Consider the following 15,727-nt stretch of genomic DNA (forward strand, 5'->3'; position numbering starts at 1 on the left):
TTAAACCTTCCTGCTGGATTGCCTTGAGGATGAAAAGGTGTCGTCCTTGAGTGTCCAGTTCCAGCTTTTTCTCGCGGCATTTTGAAGAGCTCATTCTCAAACTAACGATGCTGGTTGTGATGTAACCTGCTGGGGTATCCAAAACGCTGAATGAAGTCACCAAAGATGCGCTTGGCTGCTGTCCTTCCGATTTGTTTTTGGTCATACCCTCCTCGGCTGGGCTCAAGGTGGAGGTAATCTATGCAAATAAGGTCCAATGGTGAGTTTGAGGTAATTGTGCCCATTGGGGCACGGACATGCACTGTGGGTTTCTTTTGTTTGATACAGGAACATTTTCGAGTCACATAGTCTTCAACTTCCTGTTTCATATATGGCCAGTAAAACCTCCCCCTGACCAGAGACAGCACCCTGTCAGCACCAATGTGTCCCATATCATTGTGGAGATGTTTTAACACCATAGGCTTGTACCTGGCCGGGAGGACAAGTTGTTGTCTTTCATTTGTTCGTCTGTAAAGAAGTCCACTTTCAATGTACAATTTACTCCATTCATGTAAAAGCGTCTTTGCTGCTCTACCAACTGTTTGTCGTGTGTTGCTGGTCATGACTGCATTTGTCTCTTTTAGTTTGAGAACCTCACCCACTGCTTGATTTTAGCTCTGAGCTTTGACTAACTCTTCCCTGCTGATGGTCAGAAGTGGTTCAGATGGTTCTTGGTTAGCACCTGCAGTGAGGGTGAGGGCAGCAATCCAAGCAACATCTTTTTCCGGAGCCACTTTGAATCCATTCCATGTGGCTTGCACAAATTCTTGTGACAGTTCTTCTGTGCACTCTGTCACATACTTGTCGATGTCAAGGGGCAGACGTGACAACGTGTCGGCATCTGTGTTTGGCTTCCCAGGTCTGTATTTCACCTCGAACCAAAAGTCAGACAACTCCCAGACCCAGCGGTGTCCAATGGCATTAAGCTTGGCAGTGCTCATGATGTAAGTTAAGGGGTTGTCAGTATAAATGGTAAAGTGTGGGGCATAGTAGAGATAGTCCCTGAACTTTTTGCACACTGCCCATTTAAGTGCCAAAACTCGAATTTCACACTGTGTAGACAATAGTTTTTCTCAGCTGGAGAGAGTGTTCTGGAGCCGTACCATATAACTCTCAGCTTACCACCCTGTCTTTGATAGAGTACAGCGCCCAGGCCCCGTTCTGATGCATCTGTGTGCAATACAAAAGGTAAGCTGAAGTCCAGGTATGCTAATACAGGAGGACTGGTGAGCATTGTGATGAGTTGGTCCAGTGCACACTGGTGTTCAGTTGTCCATTCAGCAGGAGTCTTAGAAGACTGCTGGGGTCCCTTTGTCTTTGCTTGATGGGTTTGGGCTGGTGACATGCCAGGTTTGACTTGGAGAAGCCCATAGACTGATTTGGCAATGCGGGCAAAGTCTTGTACATAGCTGCGGTAATAGCTGAGGAAGCCTAACAACCGCCTCACATCACCAACTGTATGGGGGGATTTTACCTTGAGAGACTGCACTGCTTCTAAATCACTTGGGTCAATGTGCACCCCTTCTGCAGATATAAGGCGACCAACATACCTCACTTGTCTGCGAAACAGCTCACATTTATAAGGTCTCAGCTCAACCCCATGCTGTTGAAGTGCTCTGAGGACTTTGCGAACACCTTCAACATGCTCTTCAAAGGTCTTTGCATAGCAAAGGATGTCATCCAAGTATGGGATGCAGCAGTCATCTCTGAGTGAGTTTAACATCTCTTCCATGCTCCTCTGGAAGGCTGCGTGTGCGTTGGAGAGGCCGAAAGGTATTCTCACCCATTCGTACAGCCCCCAGGGAGTTACAAAGGCCATGAGATGCCGGGAGCCTTCGGCCATAAACCCTTGATGGTACGTCTTTCCTTGGTTGAGGACTCTGAACCAGGAGTGGCCCCACAAGGTGTCAGTCAGAGCTTGAATCCAAGGTAGAGGGTGCCTGTCAGGAATGGTTTTCTGGTTCAGTAACCTATAATCAATACAAAGGCGTAGTGAACCATCCTTTTTATGGACACATATGACAGGAGCTGCCTAAGGAGACTTAGACTTGATGATCCATCCTTTCACCAAGAGATCTTGAATGTACTCCTTTACTTCAGCCATTAATGGTTTCAGGACAGAGGAGTAGGCTTTCTGCACAGTATGTTGTCTTTGAGGGCCAATGACATCTGCAAAGTTGGGATACAGCCAATATCGTCAGGATCTCTTGCAAAAGCTGATGACTCTTCATACAACATTTTTTCACAGCCTCTTGCTGCTCCTCTGTTAGGTGACTTACATAAACTGGAGGGTGCCACAATGAGATGGAACAGTTTGGAGCAACTGAGGAGGTGGTGGCACTCTGAGCTTTGATGTCTTTGTCAGTATGTGTGTCAGTCTCGATAATCTTTTTGATTGGTTGAATGCTACCAATTGAAGATTTTCGAGGCCGGATAATGTCATGTTTCGTGTGGTTGCCTAAGGGGATGGCTACATGAGGAATTCTGCCTGCCTGAATCTCAAGTAGACCCTCTCCTACATCTAGTTGCTGTAGCTGAACACTCTTCCTCAGGCTCAAACAGCACCAAAGGGTCAGTTGGGTCAAGTTGAGGGGGTACTCTACACTTTACCCAGGTTACACTTGCCTGCAGGAATGATTTTATCTTGCTGACCTATTCTCAGGCATCTATGAGCTGTAACAGTTTTTTTTTGGTCTGCACAAAGTGTAGGATGTTCTGTGCTGTATCTCTAGAGATGGACATGGCCCCACCCAGCAGCTGAGTTAGAGTGGGAGCTAGTCTGTCCAGTTTTCCTTGAATTACCACTTCTATTACATTAAACCCTATTAAGGGCACCTCAAGGGGGGCAGAACTCACGAGGAAGGGTGCACTGATTGATAAGCTTGGATCCTCATTCCCGGGTAGGTTCACTGTTAAGACGATCCTCCCATCAAAGGCTATGAGCTCTCCGTTCACTGCATACACTTCCAACTTTTCTTTGTCCCCTATTAGAGTGTGTAAAAATACATCTTGTACTGTGTCTGGGCTGTACTTTATCCCATTTACTGGTTGTTTAGAACCAAAAAGGATTCTTTGCTTCAGACCAATAACACACTAGAGAAACTGTTGAGGAGTTTCATGTTCATTTTGTTTCACACACATTAGCTCTTGGAGCAGTTCGGTGCTATTTCTGTCCCCTAGGTGGGACTGGAGTAACCCCTTCAACTCTGATACAGTCATGTCTTTCTTATTGACAAACATGTCTTTGAAATTCCCTGGTTTTATAATCCTTAGCACACCCCTCACTATGTCAGAATCAGTGAAATTATCCTTAACTCCTTCTTCAACCTGCCTGCACACACTTTTATAAGTAATATCTGATGAGTGATCCCAAATTTGCCCCCCCCCCCCATGAACTTTAAACTCATGGTGGTGCATGTAAGGCAGGTTTTTCAGGGACACTACTGGTTCAGGGGTGGGATGTGTGGCAGTGTCTGGGTGCATTTTTTGTTGGAGAGGAAGCGGTTGTTCAGCTGTGGGCTGTGTGGCTACTTGTGTGTTAGGAATGTTAACAAGACCACAAAGCTTTTAACCCAAAACCTCATAATCAGAGATCCTTTTCTGGACATTATCTGGTAAAACATTAGCATCGCTCAGCCCAGAATCACCAGCTGTCCTACCGACTAATAGTGGGTCAACTGAGTCAGATAGGTCTACACTGGCTGTAACAATGACACTGCATTTTCCCTTGACTCTGTTGTTACTTCAACATTACTCTGAGACTGAACAATATCATCAACAGCATCTTTCAAGGTAGTAATCCTCCCATCCCACTGTCCTCAGCTTCTAACAAGTCCTTACTTTACATGAAGGCGTTGATGTACTTGAAACATCCCTCTGCATCTCCTCTCGAAAGCTGTGCTGAGTCTTTGCCTGCCACCGGACCAATGTTAACGGCTACCTGCTGACAGAGAAAACAGGCCCTTCCTGATGTCCCACACCAGGCTCTTCCTCTCGCTGTCATCCATGGCAATGTCTTTCCCCGCCTTCCGCTACTGGTCACTCTTCGCTGCAGGTCACTCTCAGCTACAGGTCACTCTCAGCTACAGGTCGCTCTCAGCTAGAGGTCACTCTCAGCTACAGGTCGCTCTCAGCTACAGGTCTGCTCCCCATGTCACTGCTGCATGGAACCGCGTCAACAGCTCTGTCTGGTACTGGGCATAGCACCACCAGGTCTCTCGTTGCAGGTATTGTAGATTTTGGGATCAGCTCCTGACAAGGATGAAGAGCTAATCTCCATACAGGCCACCAAGAATCTGTAACAGGCCCCGTAGATGGAGTCTGTTTCCAGATTAAACTGTCCTGTGAGAACCAGGAGAAAGAAGTGAGACGGACAACAAGTAGTGTTTCTCTTCCCTCGCTTCTGCCAGTCTTTATTTTCTTACACAGAAATGTGGTTCTGTCAAACATAAAATGCAGCATTTATTACTGTTTTTTTTCCATTTAGCTTCCATATGCTTCTTTTCAAAGCCAAATTGCGTACAAATGTATCTAAAATTAACACATTCTCATATTTCTCTCTAATGCAAAGTTTTACAATATTACAAATAAAATCTTTAACATGTGCTAACAAATCAGATGATGGGAAACCCCATTAAAGGACTGGCAATGCAGGTAAAGTTGACCTAAACCATCTTGACACAAAATAGATACTCAATAAAGAAAACAAATGGTAAATACTGAACTTTACCAGTTCTCAAGGAATGTCAAGGGTGCCTTACAGGGTTAACAAAAACAAAAGGAGCATTAAAACAAGGCACAGCGGTCATAACGTGCTGCTCATAGCTTAAAGTAGCATGCTAGGCTAAAACTCTTTAGCATCTTGCAACACGGACGTTACAGTGAACAAAATACACATACTGGCACCAAAACTAAAGTCATTACGACATTATTTAAACCATAGCATACTATGAAAGCTGTTTTGACATCATTTGTGTTTTATGATGTTAAACTAACCTGTCAGAACCAGGAGAAAGGAGTGAGACAGACAACAAGTAGTGTTTCTCTTCCCTCGCTTCTGCCAGTCTGAAGACGGGGGCTGCTAAGCACACTAAGCCGTCTCCTAGGAGGGTTGAGCCCCCTAGTGGCATAATCTGGAACTACATCTTAAATCACCTATACAAAAATTAAGATAAAAATGCTCCCATTCACAGATTTTTGCATAAGCTTCACACATTATAAACAAAATAAATGACAAAAATGTGGTCACACATTTCTGTGTCACATTATGCCTTTTTTTTTCTTTCCTTTGATTCCTGTCTCCTACTCCTGCATATCAGTGCACAGCTGATGGAGAAGACATGATTGGAGCTTCTGTGTTAAGGTTAAAAGATATAGTTGCAGTCACTTCTAAGAAGCAGATAAAATTGAAAAAGGAAAAAAAGAAATATTGTTCTGAAAAGGCTCTCTTTTTTTTTGTTGTTTTTTTTTTTTTTGCCACGCTAAAAGCAGGAAGCACTGCACTTTCTGAGAAGTTCCATGAGAAAGTAAAAGCTTTAGGGGAAAATTTGTCAGAGAGGAATCAATGGTCTTGTATTGCATTTTTGTGTTTATATGTGCTGTGAAATTTGGCTGCCACGCTACGATGGTGAGGAGGATTTAGTGATGAATTACTCTCATGCACAGGTGTGTGATAAAAATGTAACATATTATCAAAAACACATGAAAACAGTGAATGTGCAGCAAGGTTGTTATAGTAAACTAAAACTAAATAAATAAAACTAAAATTCAAAAATCATTGTACTTAACTGAAATTAAATAAAAACTAAGCTTTACCAAAAAAAACTAAAACTAACCGAAACTGTATAATGCACTTACAAAACTAACTAGAATAAAATAAAAATGGAGACAAAATATCCTTCGTTTTAGTCTTTGACACAACCATATTGACTGGCATCGACATCCAAGTCTGGGGAGTGTAAAATTGCCTGATCTGATTGGTTAAGACTTCATACAGTGGTATTTTTATGTCTGGAGTTGAATTCAAACATCATCATTAAATAAATAAATGAAAAGTGAAGAGTGGCCTGTTCCAGTATGTTTTTAAAAAAGTAAGACACTCAGCCCCGACATCTATCCATAAAAAATTAAAACAAACACTAAAACTAAGGTGCTGTCCATACAGAGATGAATTCAGGAGTTTACGCAAAAGTTTTTTGTCATTTTGGAGTTTCATCCTCATGGAAACAGTGTTTTGGGTGACTGTAAACACTACTTTTTGAAAACGGGTCCCAGAGTGCACAAATCCGTAAATGACTACAGTTTCGTCTCCGTGTGGACGGCCAACCGTATCTTTCCTGAAACGATTACGTCACATATAGAGTAGCCCTCTTAAGACGCCTGTGCGGGTCCGGCCAAAACAATGATGGTTGATTATAGAGGTGGGCGATTCCAGTGTTTACAAATTCGATACGATACTGATACTTTCTGATGTAATTTTATCGATACTAATACCGATACTTTGAAGAAAGAATGAAATATTGGACTTGCACACTTTCAAAAGTCACACATTTCAGGCAGTTAAAAAGGCATATGCAGGTCATTCAGATATTTATTTAGGGAGAAACTTCAATTAAATTAAAATGTCTAAGCAGGTAAATATATATATATATATATATATATATATATATAATTATAGCACACACTTGTATATAGGATTAAAATGTCCACAACATAACCAATTCCTTTTTTTTTTTTCCTTTTTTTGATTCAGATAGAAGGGCTAGATTTGCCACCTATATTCACTAATTTTAAGCAAAAATGTAAGAAATACAAGTCATTAAAATTCAGAGAAATATTCATATTATGTTTTTTTACATCTTGGTCTTCATATATTTTATGGTATTGGCATGTGGTCTCGGTATTTTTTTATGTTTTCTTACAATTTTGAAATTTACATAGGGACCACACTGAGTGAGAAAGCCAGGTTCACATCACAGACTATAAAATGATTTAATATGCGAGCGAGTGGAGTTGCTAATGTCTGTTACTCATGATTGTTTGGTCCTCAAAGTCGCATGGTATGGCAGGATCGACATGTCTGATTGGTCCTTAAAGTCACGTGACACGGACGAGCAGTAAAGCCAAAACAGTCTGGAGGAGAGGCAGGGAGGCACTCAGCGAAGGACTGGTGGTGAGACGTATTTTATAGTACTCATTTGGTACCGATGTCTTGCTAGCGAGATCAATACCAAAAGACTACTTGATAAATATCGATATATCGATACTGTAGTATCAATACTCCCACCACTAGTTGATAACAGGACTGTGTTCGTGATGCAGAAGCTACTGAGCTTGTTATAGCTTTTGCAGCAAAATCTGATGCTCATTTACCACCACCGCAATACGCATACACCATACGAAACACATACACCGTAATGTTCTTAAATCCAATGTGGAGAACAACCAGAAGGGTAACTAGAGGAAAGGTTGTGTCAGTTTTCTGCGATCTTCTTCTCTCTTTTGGTGCATTTCCACGGCAGCAATACAGCGCCACGCACAGGCTTGGCATATGCACTACAGCATTTTCAGTCGTTTTCAGTGGTTCTGTGCTTACATGGATATTTCCTGAAACGATCCTGTCTTTACGGAAAATTTTTTTCAAAACGAAACGGCAATATATCATTTCCATCTCCGTGTGGGCGGTGCCTAATAAAAACTAAACTAAAATGAAGCATTTTTTCAAAATAAATACTAAACTTAACTAATAACCCAGACAGCAAGACGACATTGAATAAATGTTGATATTTCATCTGAACTGTCAGAATGGTTGATATCGATTTCTCAATGATAAATAAACATTGAATCATCATTGAATTGTTGATGGTACCTGATGTTGATGACTATAACATTGGAACAACATTGATTTATGATCGGCTATTGTGGTTGATTAAGCATCTATTTCTGGTTGACCTGGCGATGACACCAATGTTGATAAATAGTTGAAAAATGACTGACAGCGAAACTGCATGTTATTGAAAAGCCATCGATTTATAGTTGACCGGGAAACTGCAAGTTGCCCGGGAAATATGATCGAAAATTAGATGATGTATGGTTGACCGGGAGATCATCTTGAGGCGGACTCATCCATTTATCTCTCATCCTCAAGCGAAGCACCCAGGTAAGCACACAATCTGTTATCTATTGTTCAAAAATCTGGTATTCTTGCTTGATGATATGCAAAGGCCAAGGTGGTAACACATCCGTGAATCCTTTATTCTTTGGACGTTCCGTTTCAAAATAAAATCTGAAACCAACCAAAAAAATCTGTGTAGTTTGTAGAGGGTCCGTGCCGGTTAGCTAACCCTGCTCTAGTAGCCTATTGCAAATGAGCAGCGCTAACTCTCGCATTCACACAAATCAAATAATGATGAACAGATAACAACAGTTATAACAAGCGCTGCCTTGAGAAAAAGAAAAATCTCCGTTACTCACCGCTCATCTGTTTTTGGAAAGTAAAAATCTCCTTTTGCCCAGCATTATGCGGTCTTGTCTAGGCGTTCCAGCTAACCACTCTACGTTCTGCCTTTTTGAATGCAGTAGCAAAACCGCTGGCACAGCGGCGTAATGGCAAGTGTTTCTACAGTTAACGTCCACCGGCCCGTATTCGGGCCGTTGACGACATAATTTGCATAACACCATCTTTACAGAGAAGCAGTGACAGCAGTAGCATATCACAAGTGTGATCCTCTGTTTGAAAGCTAAGAATCTCATGTTTTCAGCCATATAACCCAATCTCAAATACAACCATAACAGCAAACACAGTCCGTCAGACCTGCAGCAAAAAAGACGGAGTAAAATAAATGGAATTACTCACCTTTGAAGCCCTGTCCTGTTCCACTGCATCAGAATATTCCCACAAAAATAGTCTCAAAATCTTCCTAAGATATCCATAAATCCAATGACACTCAGCATCTTGTCCAAAACTCATAAGAAAAGGCCATAAATCATGACTAAGTATAGTTGCATTTACAAAAAGACATCCACTCTGTAAATTTCCTCCTCCTTTTTCGTTATATCTGCATATTCCTCCCCCCGATTGTTTACATCTCTCCTCAAAATGGCCGCTGGGGTCTGACCGTTTGATTGACACCTCATTTGAGCCAATCGGAATTTGTATATCCAAACCACAGGCTCTAATGTCCAACCAGCGACCGCAGTTCAGAAAAGACCAGCCCGGACTCCTGCCCTCCAAACTTTCAGCCAATGTGAACCAGCTCCTTTTTGACTGACTAGTCGTTTAGCCAATAGACTGACCTTTCCTACGATGTATCACATGTAGGGGTTTGGATTAGATTACATGACGTAAATGCGCCATATACATCCCACTGTGTTTTGTGGCCTAAAAGGATTGTTACAATGACTGGCACAATACACACGGACTGTAGATTGCATGCAGATGTAAAATCAGTTGTAAATAGTGTAATCTAATTAGTTTGTTGTGTTATATATATATATATATATATATATATATTATTTTTACAACCAAAGCACTTGTACTGACCTCTTATTTTCTACAATTTTAGCAGCAAAAAGGGAAAAATGCACAAAATGTCCCTTTTTTCCTGCAACAAGTCACATTTTCACTCTAGGTTTCCTGCTCCTGCCCCCTCCTTTTTTTAAAAAAATTTGATTCACGGAAGTATAAACTAAGCGTAACTTTGCACTTTGTTTGTATTTTCTATTTAGATGCTCTTGTACTGCAAGGAGGGCCCGCGATGGTGACCCAATTCATGTTTTCCCAGGCAGTTCAGAAGTGGCTCCGCTACGCACCGGACAGGGCAGGGGGAGCTGGACGCCTGCACTGGTAAATGTGTTATTAGATGTAAATGTAAATGTGTTATTAAATGTAAATGGAAATGTGTTATTAAATGTAAATGTGTTATTAAATGTAAATGTAAATGTAAATGTGTTATCAAATGCTGTTATATTCTAATAAAAATTTGTTTATATGTACTTTAAAGTCATCAGGTGTGGTCATTTTTTTTGCCAACCCTAAAAGGTTTTCATCACTTTTTCACACCATGGCTTTAGATAAAGCAGGGTTTTTAGGCCTGGATATTCAGCTTATTACAGTTGAAATTGAATTGAAAACACCTTGATTTATAGTTGAGTAGAAATGTCCACGTTGTTTCAATATTCCTGATAATTGAAATACCATTGAAATTCTGTTGTTCTATGTTCAGAATTTCAATGTTGTTTCAATATTAAAAAATGGTGCAACATGATGTAGAATCAACATCATATTTCAATGTTGATTCAATGACTTAATGTTGAAAAAATAACGTTGGTTCAATAGAGTTTCAATAACTGCTTGCTGTCTGGGAAACCAGCAGTCAAAACTTATAAAAACTAAACTGAAATTGAACACAGAGGATGACAACAAAATAAAAATAGAAACTAATGAAAAATCCAAAACTATTATAACCTTGATGTGCAGCACTATCCTTGTTGTAGAGACAATTTTATTATGCAGTAAATCACCTTACTACAACATTTTTGTGTTTCCTGCATTCTCATGTAGACGGAGATTGTTTTCTCAATGTTGCCGTGTAATCATGGAACATTTTGGAAACCAAAATGGAAAATGAAGCAAAACGTCGTGTAAACAAGGCCTAAGGCATTACAAAAACACACTGCAGTAGTCAGTCTTTACCCTGATGGTCTTGTTCACTTTTGTAGGTCATAAAGAGTCATCACTTTGGATTTTAACTTGTTTGATAACCAGTTAAAAACTTCTCACCGGAGCTTTTAAACCTCACATAATAATTATAATAGCAATTAAATACATAGTAAGACATCAAAGATGAGATTCATTGCTCTTACCACTCTCAACAAGACAGCTTTGGTCTGTCCACCGCTAGTATTTGTTCACTCGGTTCAATAACCACATTAGGTCATCACAGCAGGTTTAATCTAATCCAAAACTCAGCTCTATTTTGGGCAATGCAAATACTAAAACTGAAGCTGGAAAATCCACTGTGGTGTGTGTTCGTTGATGGATTATGGAGGCACGGCTGATGCATGTGGGAAAGTTGATACAGTCAGCATTTGGTTTATTTTTTAAATGCATACCTAATCGAACACCTGAGCATTTATGTAATAAAGGGGCTGTCCATGACACAAGTTTCACAACAAGCTCTCACAAGGAGTGGATTTAGACATTGATTTTTTTCCATGCGGTCGACTTCAATGTGTGAATTCATCAAAGAGATATTCAGATGAGGACACAATTATTTGTCTCCCTATGAAAATGTCTTTTTTTTTTTAAGTATTTCCCCAGTTTTAGCACAGCTCTTCTGAACATCCTGGTTTTAATTTGGATGCTTTCACTGTATTTTACTTTGGACACTGAAACCAAATTATTTCACCACTCTGCCAGAGTCAAAATTAATACTCCCCCTGCCCTGATGCTAACAGTCAGTTTTGTCTCCTTTTTGATGAATAACAGCCTGTAGTTTTCCACAAGTCTCAAACATGTCTCCTGAGGAATCCCAGCCCATTCTTCTTTGGCCAATCACCCAAGCTCCTCCAAATTTGAAGGTCTTCTGGCATGGCCTTGGTCTTCTGGAGGGAGTTCCTCACCAGGAGCCACATATGTTTTGAGTCATTGTCTTGGAAAACAAAGCAATGACCCAGACCCAATTTCACTGCTGTCTGCTTGAGGTTTTCTTTCAAAATGGTCACATATCCATCTTTCTTAATGATTCCTTTCACCTTTACAAGATTCCGCCACTACTGTGTTTCACTGTGGGTTATACGCCTCTCCTTTCTTTCTCCAAACATAAGCAACATCTCCAAGGCCAAAGAGCTCTGGTTTGGTCTCATCTGACCAAAGGACACGCTTCCAGTAGGCATAATCTTCCTCCAGGTGTCCTTAGCATTCTTTAGTCTGGCTTGAAGGTGTCTCTTCTGCAAACTCCACTTCTGCAGAAGAGACACCTTTAAATTCGACATGCCCGAAAGACCTCCATAGGGAGGTGACCGGGAGGCATCCTGATCAGAAGCCCAAACCACCTCAACTGGCTCCTTTGATTTAAAGAGCAGTGGCTCTACTTGGAGATCCATCTTCACCCTAATCTCTAAAGCTGAGCCCAGACATCCTCCTGAGGGATCTCATTTTGGCCGCTTAAACCTGCAATCTCATTCTTTTGGTCATTACCCAGAGTTCATGACCATAGGTGAGGGTTTGAATGAAGATCAACCAGTAAATCAAAAGCTTTGCCTCAGCTCCCTCTTCACCATGATGGCCCAGTACAACGTTTGCCATACTGCTGATGCTGCACCGATCTGTCTGTCAAGCTCACAGTCCATTTTGTGAACAAAACCCTGCGATGCTTGAACTCCTTCACTTGGGGCAAAGACTCACTCCCCACTTGGAGGGAGAAATCCAGCAGAGAATCAAGGCCTCAGATTTGGAGGTGCTTTTTCTCATACCAGCTGAATTGCACTCAGCACCAAACTGTCCCAGTGTCTGCTAGGGCTGAGCAATGAATTGCAAATTAGATTAAATCGCAATATGGCCTGCTGCAATTTTCAGATTGCAGAAGTTGCAATATTTCTTTAACTTAAAATGTGTCAAAAGACCAGTTTAATAAATAAATTTTTTGCAGTGGCAGAGATTTTATGCACATAATGCAAACATTCAAGTGTCGTTTTTTCATAATGTTCACAAGAATCCTCCTTTTTGTGTTTTATGTATGTTTTTCTTAATAAAATGAGTGACATAAAAATAATAATGCCCAATAAAGCAAATGAAACCACATTTGCAATACGAGCCAAAATAGTTAGCTCATTCCATCTAAAACTGATGAAACCTAGCATCATTTCACGAAGGTCGTACCCCAGCTGCGATCAGCTGGTAGCCAGCTTCAACTCCCCCACTCCAGCGTCCTTTATAGCTTAAAGCTTGCAGATTCATGCTACTACGGAAATAATTTCATTGTTTTCAATACACATGGTCTTATTTATGGAATTATTTATTGCTTGAATTTTTTGAAAAATACACAAGATTAACCCAAGAATAATCGCATATTGAGTTGCAATATTTGGAGAAAAAAATAGCAATTAGATTACTTTTGCAAATTGTTTAGCCGTAGTGTCTGCTGTAGGTCCCCAGCCAAGGAAGTCAACAAAACCACATCGTCTGCAAACAGCAGAGATGAAATTCTTCCCTGAGAAACCGGAAACCCTCCTCCCCCCGACTTTGCCTTGATATTCTGTCCGTGATTGAAGTGAAAATACCTTTGGCCAAATATGAAGCCAATATACTATATGAAAGTTGCTCAGCCAAAAAGTAATAATAATAATAATGTTTATTGATACAGTACCTTGTGAAACAGATGTTTTCAAAGAGCTTTAACATACTGTGCCTATAAAAATTTACCACTCCGATGGATGTTTTACCTTTAATTGATTTTTATTACTCAAACATGGTCAAAACAATTGTGAATTTTTTCGAGATGTCCTCAGGTTCTAAAAAAAAAAAAAAACTGTTCAATACTGTTTCACAAATTAATTTTTGCAACGTACAAACTCATCCAAAATGTAATCACTATTCCTGAGACACACAATAAAGCATGTGTCAGTCAGTCAGGATGCTTTCAATTTTATACAATTATAATGTAAATTTAGTCTTTTTTTTTTTTTAAACCATCCTATTTCTATTTTGGTTTCACTTTATTTAAATGATTTTTCACTGATTCTTGGGAATTTGGATAAAACGTGTCCCACTAAGAAAAGTGCTAGTTCTGTTGGAAATTAAGAACATTTTCATGAATAAAAAGAATCTGTAATAAGAATATGTAAGGTTCTTTTACAGGTTTATTTTTATTTTTTATTAATTTGATGATTATATGCTGGCCCATTACCTACAAAACCTGTTGTCCTCGGAGAGGAGTATTTATTGTGTCTGACGGTGTTGACAAAAACAAAGTAATAACCAGAAAAATGCCTATTTTAAAACAAAAGTACAAAATGGGGAGGGTGCACCGGTACATTGCTGAACAGCCAAGACCTTTGTCTATAATGATATATCTTCAGATTTTGTCATTTAACTTACTTTTTATTTTTAAAATTAAAACCTGTTTTATCCAAATTCTCAAGAATCAGTCTTTTACATAGTACATTTAAGTTAATTCTGTAGTTTTAGTTAACTATAATAACACTGACTCACATTAGGTCAAAACTGTACCTAAGTACATTGAGTAAATCTATTTTTTTAGTCCACTTCTGTTCATAAGTTCTACATCATTCATTTATCACAAACTACCCCAAAAAATAATGTCAATGGAGCAGATGAGGTTACAAAACATGTGAAGTCCTTGCATAACTTGACCATGCTGCTATCCACTCTTCATCAGAGAAAACCAACACAGAGATAAGCATTCGAGTGAGGAGGGCAAGAGGTCAAACACGTCGTGTTAAATAAGTTAACTAAAGCAGTCCTGACAAAACACAAGCTTTTTCCCATGAGGGGCTTCAAATATGACCCTCTGATTAGTTAGTTAATGTAGGGGAAGGTTCAAGCTTTCATCCTTTTAAGTGTAGAGATACAACACTCTGTTATGTCCTTAACATGGCTTTAAATACCCTCTTTTTGATTCAACCAGCAACTTAAGCAGAGACATTTTAATCTGAAAGATGACTTGCTTGACTGCTTTGTGTGTGGTCTTAAACAGGGGTTCTCAACCTTTTCAGCCCGCGACCCCGCAAAATAAAGTTGCCAGAGACCGGGGACCCCCACTGTACCTGAAGGTGGTTGAACACAGCCATGCACAATCAATGACAGTCATGTGCAGACAAGGCCACCCATAAGGGGGAATAAAGGGGAAAGCTTTCTGGGGCCCAGCCAAACTGGGGGACCATGGAGGTCACCAAAATCATGCTCAGTTGTAAAGTTATGCTGTGATATCCTTCTTTTATATTTCACCTGAAAAAATAACCACTATGTCAATGAAACAAATCTCTTTTTGAAATCATTTGTGTAATATACAGCATTCTTAAAAATCTATTTTATGAAAAGAAAAGAATTAAAATGAGTTAAAAATGGAAAAAATGGTTAATAATGGCAAAAAATGATGGAAAAGGTGGCGAAGTTGGATCTTAAAAGTAGCAAAAAATTGGTTAGAAGTGGCAAATATTTTTTTGGATAGCAAAAAAAATAACCAAAAAAAAAGGCAAAAATGGGTTAGAGTGGCAAAAAAGGGCATAAAAAGTGGTAAAAAGGAATTAAAAATTGGCTGAAAAAGCTTTAAATTGGCAAAAATGGGTGGAAATCTGGTGAAATGGAAAGAAAATCATTATAAACTTGCAAAATAGTGCTAACTGAGAACAAATAAATGGGCAGATATTGGCAGAAATAGGTCAAACTGGCACAAAAGGGCATATCCATGAAATATGGTTAAAATGGGAAAAATTGGTATTAAAAGTGGTAAAATGGGGTTAATAGTGGCAATAATGGGTCAACAGAGGCAACATTTGGCTTGTGTGGCAAGAATTGGTTGAGAAGTGGCAAAAACAGGCAGAAAAAAGTAGTGGAAAGGGTTTACAAATGTGTTAAATTTTGTGGGGGAGTAAAATGATGAAAACTGGTTAAAATTTGGCAAAGTTTTTTTTAAGGTATCTGGAGACCCCCTTTTGGTGTCTCGTG

This window comes from Cheilinus undulatus, linkage group 13 (genome assembly GCF_018320785.1).
Source record: "Cheilinus undulatus linkage group 13, ASM1832078v1, whole genome shotgun sequence".
Classification (NCBI taxonomy): Eukaryota; Metazoa; Chordata; class Actinopteri; order Labriformes; family Labridae; genus Cheilinus; species Cheilinus undulatus.